The sequence below is a fragment of the Corvus kubaryi genome, unplaced genomic scaffold (genome assembly GCF_017639235.1).
Source record: "Corvus kubaryi isolate FWS band 111438036 unplaced genomic scaffold, C.kubaryi_AGA036_p1.0 65173, whole genome shotgun sequence".
NCBI classification, from domain to species: Eukaryota; Metazoa; Chordata; class Aves; order Passeriformes; family Corvidae; genus Corvus; species Corvus kubaryi.
Window position 1 is genome coordinate 91,251 of NW_024581814.1, and position 7,840 is coordinate 99,090.

Below are 7,840 nucleotides of genomic sequence, written 5' to 3' on the forward strand. Positions count from 1 at the left end.
GACAGAACTAGTTAATTATGCCCATGGAAGAGAACCCTCTCCACACACAAGGAAGTCTTCTTGTCGCTCTCTGCCGAGTGAGAGAAGAGCTTCCATCTTATTTTCCACACTGTATCCAACTCTCAAGAGGTATCACCTCCCTCTCCTATGAGTGGCTGTGGGTCTTCTGTGTTAGGATGGATAATCACACTGTGAAAGGTCATAATCTGAGGAGTGTGAGGAGTCCTCACACAGAAATGTTTTCTATTCTACAAAGTGTTTCTGCACTGTACAGAGCAGTTACGGCCAAGTGCCCTGGTGCACCTACCACTAGGCTAAAGGGATTCATTGTATGGCCATGCACTTCCCAGCTCATGAAGATCCATTGACACATCTGGGTCTATGCTTCCTGTGTCACCTGCATTGTGTCCCCAGGATAAATATGTAAGGAATGCATGTAGGAGTAAAACTTCAGTGATGGATGGTGTTGTCTTTTCAGGTTCTCCCTCATGGCAAGCCTGGAAGTTTGGGTTCAAACAACCTGCAGAGCTCAGATCATCCCTTATAAGATGGAGGGTTCAGTGATGTGCTCCTGTCTGAATTAAAGATTAAAGTCATACCTAAAATGCTTTTACTTGTTGGATTATGATTATTATTCCTTGTTTTCAAGAAACTTGACATCACCTTTTTTGGTGTAATGAAGCATTCCTCTCACAGTAGACTGCAGTCATAAGTTACAAACCTGCAGCTGCTGTCATCAGGCTGAACCACTTCCCAAGACACTTTCAGTCCTCTTTTACAGGTTAAAATACATAGATAGTATCATATTGTTGGGGCGTGAAGTCACTTTTCTTTTTCCAAGAGTGGGAAGAGGTAGCCATTAACTGATAGAACAGAAGTTAGTTAAATGTAGAAAATTGTAAGAGGTAATAGTAGCAAAAATTAGTTTAACCAAAGGTGGTTGCAGTAGAAGAAAGTGCAGGTAAAGAAAATAAAGGCTTTCAGAGCAGAAAATGCATGTGGCTGAAGAAGGAACAGCAGAGTTGAAGAAAAAGTTGAGGATTTTCAGTCATTGGCAGTCACTTGGTGTAGTGGAGAAGCCTCCTCATGTTTGCTGTGCTTTACAAACTTTTAGTGGTGCTGAAGTTGCATGTGGCAGTGTCAGCTCTGTAGGAGTTTGGACCTAATTATCCCCACCAAAGTTGTAGAGCACTTTGGTGCAGTACTTCTAGTTGATTTTTCTAAAATCTAATTTGTTCTCAAAACTGCTCTGAGAACTGAGCAAGCACATAGGAAACACAGTGAAGTGAACCAGAAAATTTGGTTTGAGATTACACTGTTTGTCCAAATGGGATTGCTAATGTACTCACAGCCTCTCTCAAAAATGGGTAAAAAACTGGCAAAAAAGCATGTTTTGTTTGTATGCTTGTATTCTACCAAAAGAATGGAGAAATTACCTTTTCCTGTAAATTAAAAAAAAAAAACAAAACCAAAAAAACAATCCAAAAAACCAAACACCCAACAAGCACAAAACATCTCTGTTTAATTAAGTTTTCCAGGTATCATTCTTCTTAAGTACGTGTTCAAGCATTGGACTTGCAACACCCTTGCTTTTACACTTGCATTCACTGTATTGTTTCCGGCAATCGAGGATGTTTGATGGATTTACTCAGCTTCAAATTACATTTGAATCATAGGCTCAGATCATAATATGCTTGACTAAAAATCTACATTTACATAAACTTGTCTTTCTCAACAGTTTACTGTACAAACATGAGTATTTCTTTGCAAGCTTAAAAGGTTACTTCATTTATATCTGACACTTGAATTTCTCCATTTGTTTAATAAAACAGTGTCAGCTGCGTATAAGCTAGTAATCAAGAGACAAAAAGAATATTTTAAAATGAGATAGTAGTTCAAACCTGTTGAGCCATAGTTAATTCTCCTTGTCTTCTTAACTTCCTATTCTAAGGTAACTTGTTTTGTAATACAATAGAATCAATGCTGCTCGAAACAAAGGCAAAAGAAAAGATGGAATTAAATCAACTTTCTGGCCTTCTTAACCTTGCTCTCCCCCAGTCAATGTAATTTGTTCTTTGTATAGACTAATTAATTGTTTGCAAAGCACTTCTCTGGTAAGTGTTAAATAAATGCTTAATATTAATATTACAAGTATATTTCTTTGCAATTCACTCATTTAATTGACCTCTATTTTACTACAGCTTATAATGACAATCAATTAATCCTTTTTCAGCCTTCACTGATCTTCTTTCATCCCACACTGTGTTTTCTAACTGTTTTTCATCTCAAATCCCTTTAGAAGATAAGAATAAACGTAAAATTGCTCAAAGTTATTTTAGCTTCCCCCTCCTTTTCTCAAGCTCTCCACAGATTTGGAAGATTTTTACAGTATTTCAGTTACAGAAATTCAAAATAAGCACACTTATTAAGTCATATAGCTTAAATGATGATGATCAACTGAGGTGAAATGCAACAATTTCAATAGTTTATCAGTATATTTGAGAGGAGTGCAAAAAACCCCTCAGGTGTTTTGTTCTTTTCAGTGGTAAAAGGGAATTGAAACAGTCCTAATCCTTTTCATTCATCACATGTAGAATAACTGGTCAGTTCTATATTTTGGATGCAACACTCTACAGCAGAAATAAATTTCTAAGAAATATTTTCATCTCTTTTTGTCATAATTTATTTTTTATTTTTCTTATTGCAGTACTCCTTAAAATGTTGGTTTCATAATATCCATCATGGTAGCCTTAGAAAGACTCTTAGCTTGTTTATGACTTTTTTTTTTTAAACAAAATTTTAACTCCATTTCATGGGGTCCTTTTTCATAGAGTTGTAAAGGTGATTTGCCATGGACTGTGACACTTATTAAAATCTCTTCTCTGTGATACTTTATTTGATGCTTTAGACAACTCATTTTCCAAGATGTTTTCTGCATTTGGTATTTCTAACTCTGCATGTTCCTTGTCAAAGTTATTAACTAGGAGCTGGGTTTGTTTTACTTTTAATGGCAGATTCCCCTGGAATAGGGAAGTGTTTTGTATCAACTATGTGTGCTAGAATGGAAATTCCCAATTATGCCATTCTTTTTCTGATTCTTATTCTTGTGAATAATTCGTAACAGTGAAAACCTGCTTGTCCATGGGATGGGATACATCACAATTCCATCGCACAAAATAAGAGCAGCAATTTGTGAAACTGGCTAAGAGCAAAAATGAGAAAGGCCTATCAAGATGAATGAAAAACACAGAAGAAATTAAAACATCAGTAAGTGTGATAGGTTTTAAGGTTTCTTTAGTCTGTGGTCATATTCCAGAATTACAAGTAGCTCAGAAAATCACAACTAAAAAACCCATCCTACCACAGCAAATCGTGACCAGAAAAAGGAAGAAAGAGTATTCTTAGAGTTCTCAGATCGTAAGTGTGGAGAGGTGACTTTTTGAGCTTAAGTTAATAATTTAAAGATCCTTTTTGCATCTGATCTGTTAAATAAAGGTTAATGAAATGATCTCTATAAAATATCAGATTATTATTTATTGCATTGAAATGGATTAAAATATAAGTTAATAAAAATTATATAGGTGCTGTTTCTAAGTAGCCGATTTCATAACAGTGAAAACCATTATAAGGCATATTATCTGGAAGAAATGACTTAAGAAAGAAAGATAAATAACAATTGGGAAGCAATTAATTTTCCAGACAGCTAGAACATAATGCCAGTTAGAAATAAACTGGGATAGAAAAGAGCAGCATCAAGAAAAATGCAATCTGAAGGCAGTTTCCAAGTATATAAATATGTGTATGTGTACACACCCAAATAGATTAAAAGTTGAAGCCATTGGATGTAAATACAATCTGATGGAATCTGAAACATTTAGAAAATAGCTGGTAAGAACTATAAACAGTAGTGTAACAAGGAAAGTTAAGGCAACAAAAGAGTGGTTTTTGAAATGTAACAGGAGTTGATATTGCACAGCATATTAACAGTCAAAAAGTTACTTCAGCTAATGGGGTGCTTATTGTTATTAGCATTACTACTACAATGTTCAAAGAGGAAACAGAATCATTGCTGTTTAATTAAGAACTGAAGAAACAAGATAATTATCCTTTTTTAAAAAAATTGAATTCAAATTGCATTAATAAACATGACAGAAATAGTAGAATAGGCTTTCCTAATATACTTGATTTAATATTATCTCTATGCTAAGAAATAAAAATAGAGTGCATTAAATGATTTGAAAACCAGGCTTTTGATGAATTTCAGATGTATCAGGGAAAAGCCTTCAAATGCCTCTAGGTACAGTGGACAGCGAAAAAGCTTTCTCTTTTTTCTGTAAGTTTTTTTGGTAGTGTCCCAGATGACAAAACAAGCTTGTTGCTTTAGATATTTGCAGGTACCTTAAGGATGGATACTACTGTTGGAAAAGGCTTATTATTGGTAAAGGAGCAGTCATGGCTAGCGAATTTACAGACGGGTTAATCAATGTTATCTGTGAAGGGACATAGAAGAAGTCATGCATGATAGATGGATAGATAGATATGGATATATAGATATATCTTTGTATCTTGTATACACAAAGATTTCAGACCATACTTAAAAGTAGTCAGCTTTATTGGGGAAATGATTGGAAGTCAGGATGGGACAGTTTCAAGTGTGACTTTAAAGCCAAGCGTGTTACTTAGTTGGAGTGGAGTGATTATTTTAAGAGTATCTTTGTTTTTAATTCAAGTCCTACAGGAGTTTACTACCTAGTTCTTTTGTGTCAACAGTTCAAGAAAGATGCTGATAAACTTGAGAGTATTTACAGAATGAGAATGACCAAAGATCAAGAAAACTTCCTCTGTGGTAAAAGATTCATGGAACTTGATCTGATTTGTTTATCAAGAGGATGATAAACTGGAAAAAAGATACCTGATAACAGGGTTAATCTGTAGTCCACCAGAAGTAAATCATCCAAACTTGGAAATTGAAGCTATGAAAATTCAGACTCAGGTAAAAAATTGTTAATAATAAAAGTATAAACTATTAAAAGAATTTGATAAACTGTTACAAGAATTATCACATATCAAGATTATTCTACTGCGTGTACTGTGTTTTAAAATGAATGCTTAGTTCAGAGAAACCTTGCAAGTTCTTTTGTTTCGGAAGCCAAAGGGGATATAGTTACTTACTACAAAATATTTTCACCAGCCCTTGATAATATATAAATAAGAACTCAAATGTCACTGTTCAAAACAATTTTATTACTCAATTTTATTACTTTTATTAACAATTGTATTAATCCTTCATAATACAGAAGGATTAGATTCAATGATTTATAGCAGTTCCATTTGTACTTGATATAATCAGTGTTATATCAAGCTAGTACAAACTTTGACCTACCTCAGTGTCCAGACTTCAAACAGCCATAAGCATGTGTGTAGAAAAAGGAATACGAGAGTTATGTATATACTGATGAGAGATCTGTGGCTTATGAGGCACATATTGACTCTAATGGTGAATCTCTTATGTGGGGAAATGGAAAAAGAAGAGGAGAGGAATGAGAGAGAAAGGACAAACTCCCCCAGTAGGCAGGAGAAGTGCTGGGGGACCCCACACTGTTAAGCTCTCTGCATGCATGTATTGATTGCCCAAATATAAAGCAGGAGCCACAGTCAAAAGAGGAGAAGGAAGGAGTGACCAGTGACAGTTCCTTCCCTTCACCACAAAAACACTGTTAGGGTCTGCAACAGGTAAAAGGCTGTAGGAATAACACCACAAGAGCAATTGCATAAGAACAGCAGAGAAAATGCTGCCACTGAGGCTCTAAAAAGCACTTCCCTCACAGCTTGAGGAAAGGGATCCAGACCCACAGCTGAGGGGCTCTTAGGCCATTCAAAAAGCAAAGCATCAAAAGCACAAAATACCTCTTGGTCTGTGTCATGGACACAAAAGGGATCCAGACCCACAGCTGAGGGGCTCTTAGGCTCTTCAAAAAGCAAAGCATCAAAAGCACAAAATCCCTCTTGGTCTGTGTCACGGACACAAGTATTTAATCTATCTCTAGTCGTCTGTAAGCTGTTCTTCCCTTTCTGAAACCCAGTTATGATGTTTTACAGTCATTCAATGCACTGGCTGCTTTTCATCATTGAGTAACACTATATTAGCTGCATTAGTAGTCAGTCATTAAATTTCACCATGTCTTGGTTTGAACATAATAAGATCTATGATTTTTTTCTGCAATACTTTCTTCCAATTTGGACATTGCTGTTTGTTCCTGTTCAACATGTCATTCTCCTTTACTCCTTCTTAAACAGCTGTCCTTTCTAAATACGGAGTGAATTGTTCATTTAATTCTTGAGACATATATTGATAGCCTTTAATTTTGTCCCCAACCTCCCTTGATCACACTAAGACCTTCCTTGTTCATTTCTGTAGTTAAAAGTTGTATCCATATTCAGACATTTAAAAATTAAGTGAAATGTGTCTTAATGATTACTGACTAAGGAAGTAAATTTTTTGAAGGATAGAAAAAAATAGAAAGAGAGTGTTAAAACTTAGTGACTTAATTTCATTTTGATTTAAAGCAAAGAACCATGAACAAGAATAAAAGGCATCTTTCTATACTACAATAAATATTTATGCAAGAAGGTGTTTGAAAGATGTGGAATGCCTAAGAGGGAACATTAAAAGGGCAGTTTAAATAATTCTTTAGAACTTCAAATAAACATGAGTGTGTTTTTACATTTTATAAGCTGAATTGGTAATCTTGGCTGAGACAGAAGAGAAAATTTTATCATTTAATTCCACAGCAAATTGTAGAGAAGTGATAAGCCTGGTGTGTAGGGTTTTTTAGTTTGTTGGAGGGTTTTGTGTGTGTGGATGTGTGGATACTCACTCAATATAGGGATTTTTTGCTTTTTACATGCATGTTTCAGAAACTGCTGCAGGTATTCAATGAAATCAAAATAAGCCTGTACAAGAAAAACAAATAAATAGCCACTGTTGGGTTTTGAGCCAGTGAGTACCTTAGGAATTTTACATTTGAAAGAGAGAAATTATGAGAGGAACAATAAATCTTATTTAAAATGACGTTTGAACTCTTATTTTTACACAGAATCATCTGATATAATCTGATATGAGAGAGTGTTTCTCTCCACGCAAAAAGACTGTAAATCTTTAGAAAGGAGGCAAATCCTTTTAAGAAAGATTGGCTGTCTTTTGCAATCTTCCCTCTTATATGATTACAAAAAAATAAATTTTAATAGAATCTGCACAAGATTTTTTCAGGGTTAGGATGTTTTTTTGGTTGGTTTTGGTTTGTGGTTTTGTTTTGTTTTGTTTTTTGGGGGTTTTTTTGTTTGTTTGTGATTATTCTGTTTTCTATTCAACAGTTTGTTGGTTTTTTTTCTAATTTGAGAGTTTGGATATCTCAAATTCCTCAATAAAAGTAAAAATATGACAAGGAAAGGAATTTAATTTACATTTATAGTAGGCAGTTGGCTTTTTAACACTTTTGACTTCTGTGGAACTGAGGACTGATGCTTGCCATTGAAATCAGAATACAATCCTTTAATCAGGCTGTCCCTAGTGGAGATCCAACTTGGGGTTTTGCCCTAGAACATAAATTCAATTAGCTCAGCTGTTTATTTGCAGTATACCAACCCAGAAATACAAATGAAAAAGAACCGATCGAAGAAAACACAATGCTGATGGTATGAAGCCTGTGTCATCATATTAGATGGGTAAAGAAGGTGTATCTGGGGGAGGGATGGGGAGGGTATTAAGGTGTCACCAGATATAAACATATGTTAGTTTGTTCCTGAAAAAAGACAAGAAATGAAAGAGTTCATTGCTTTT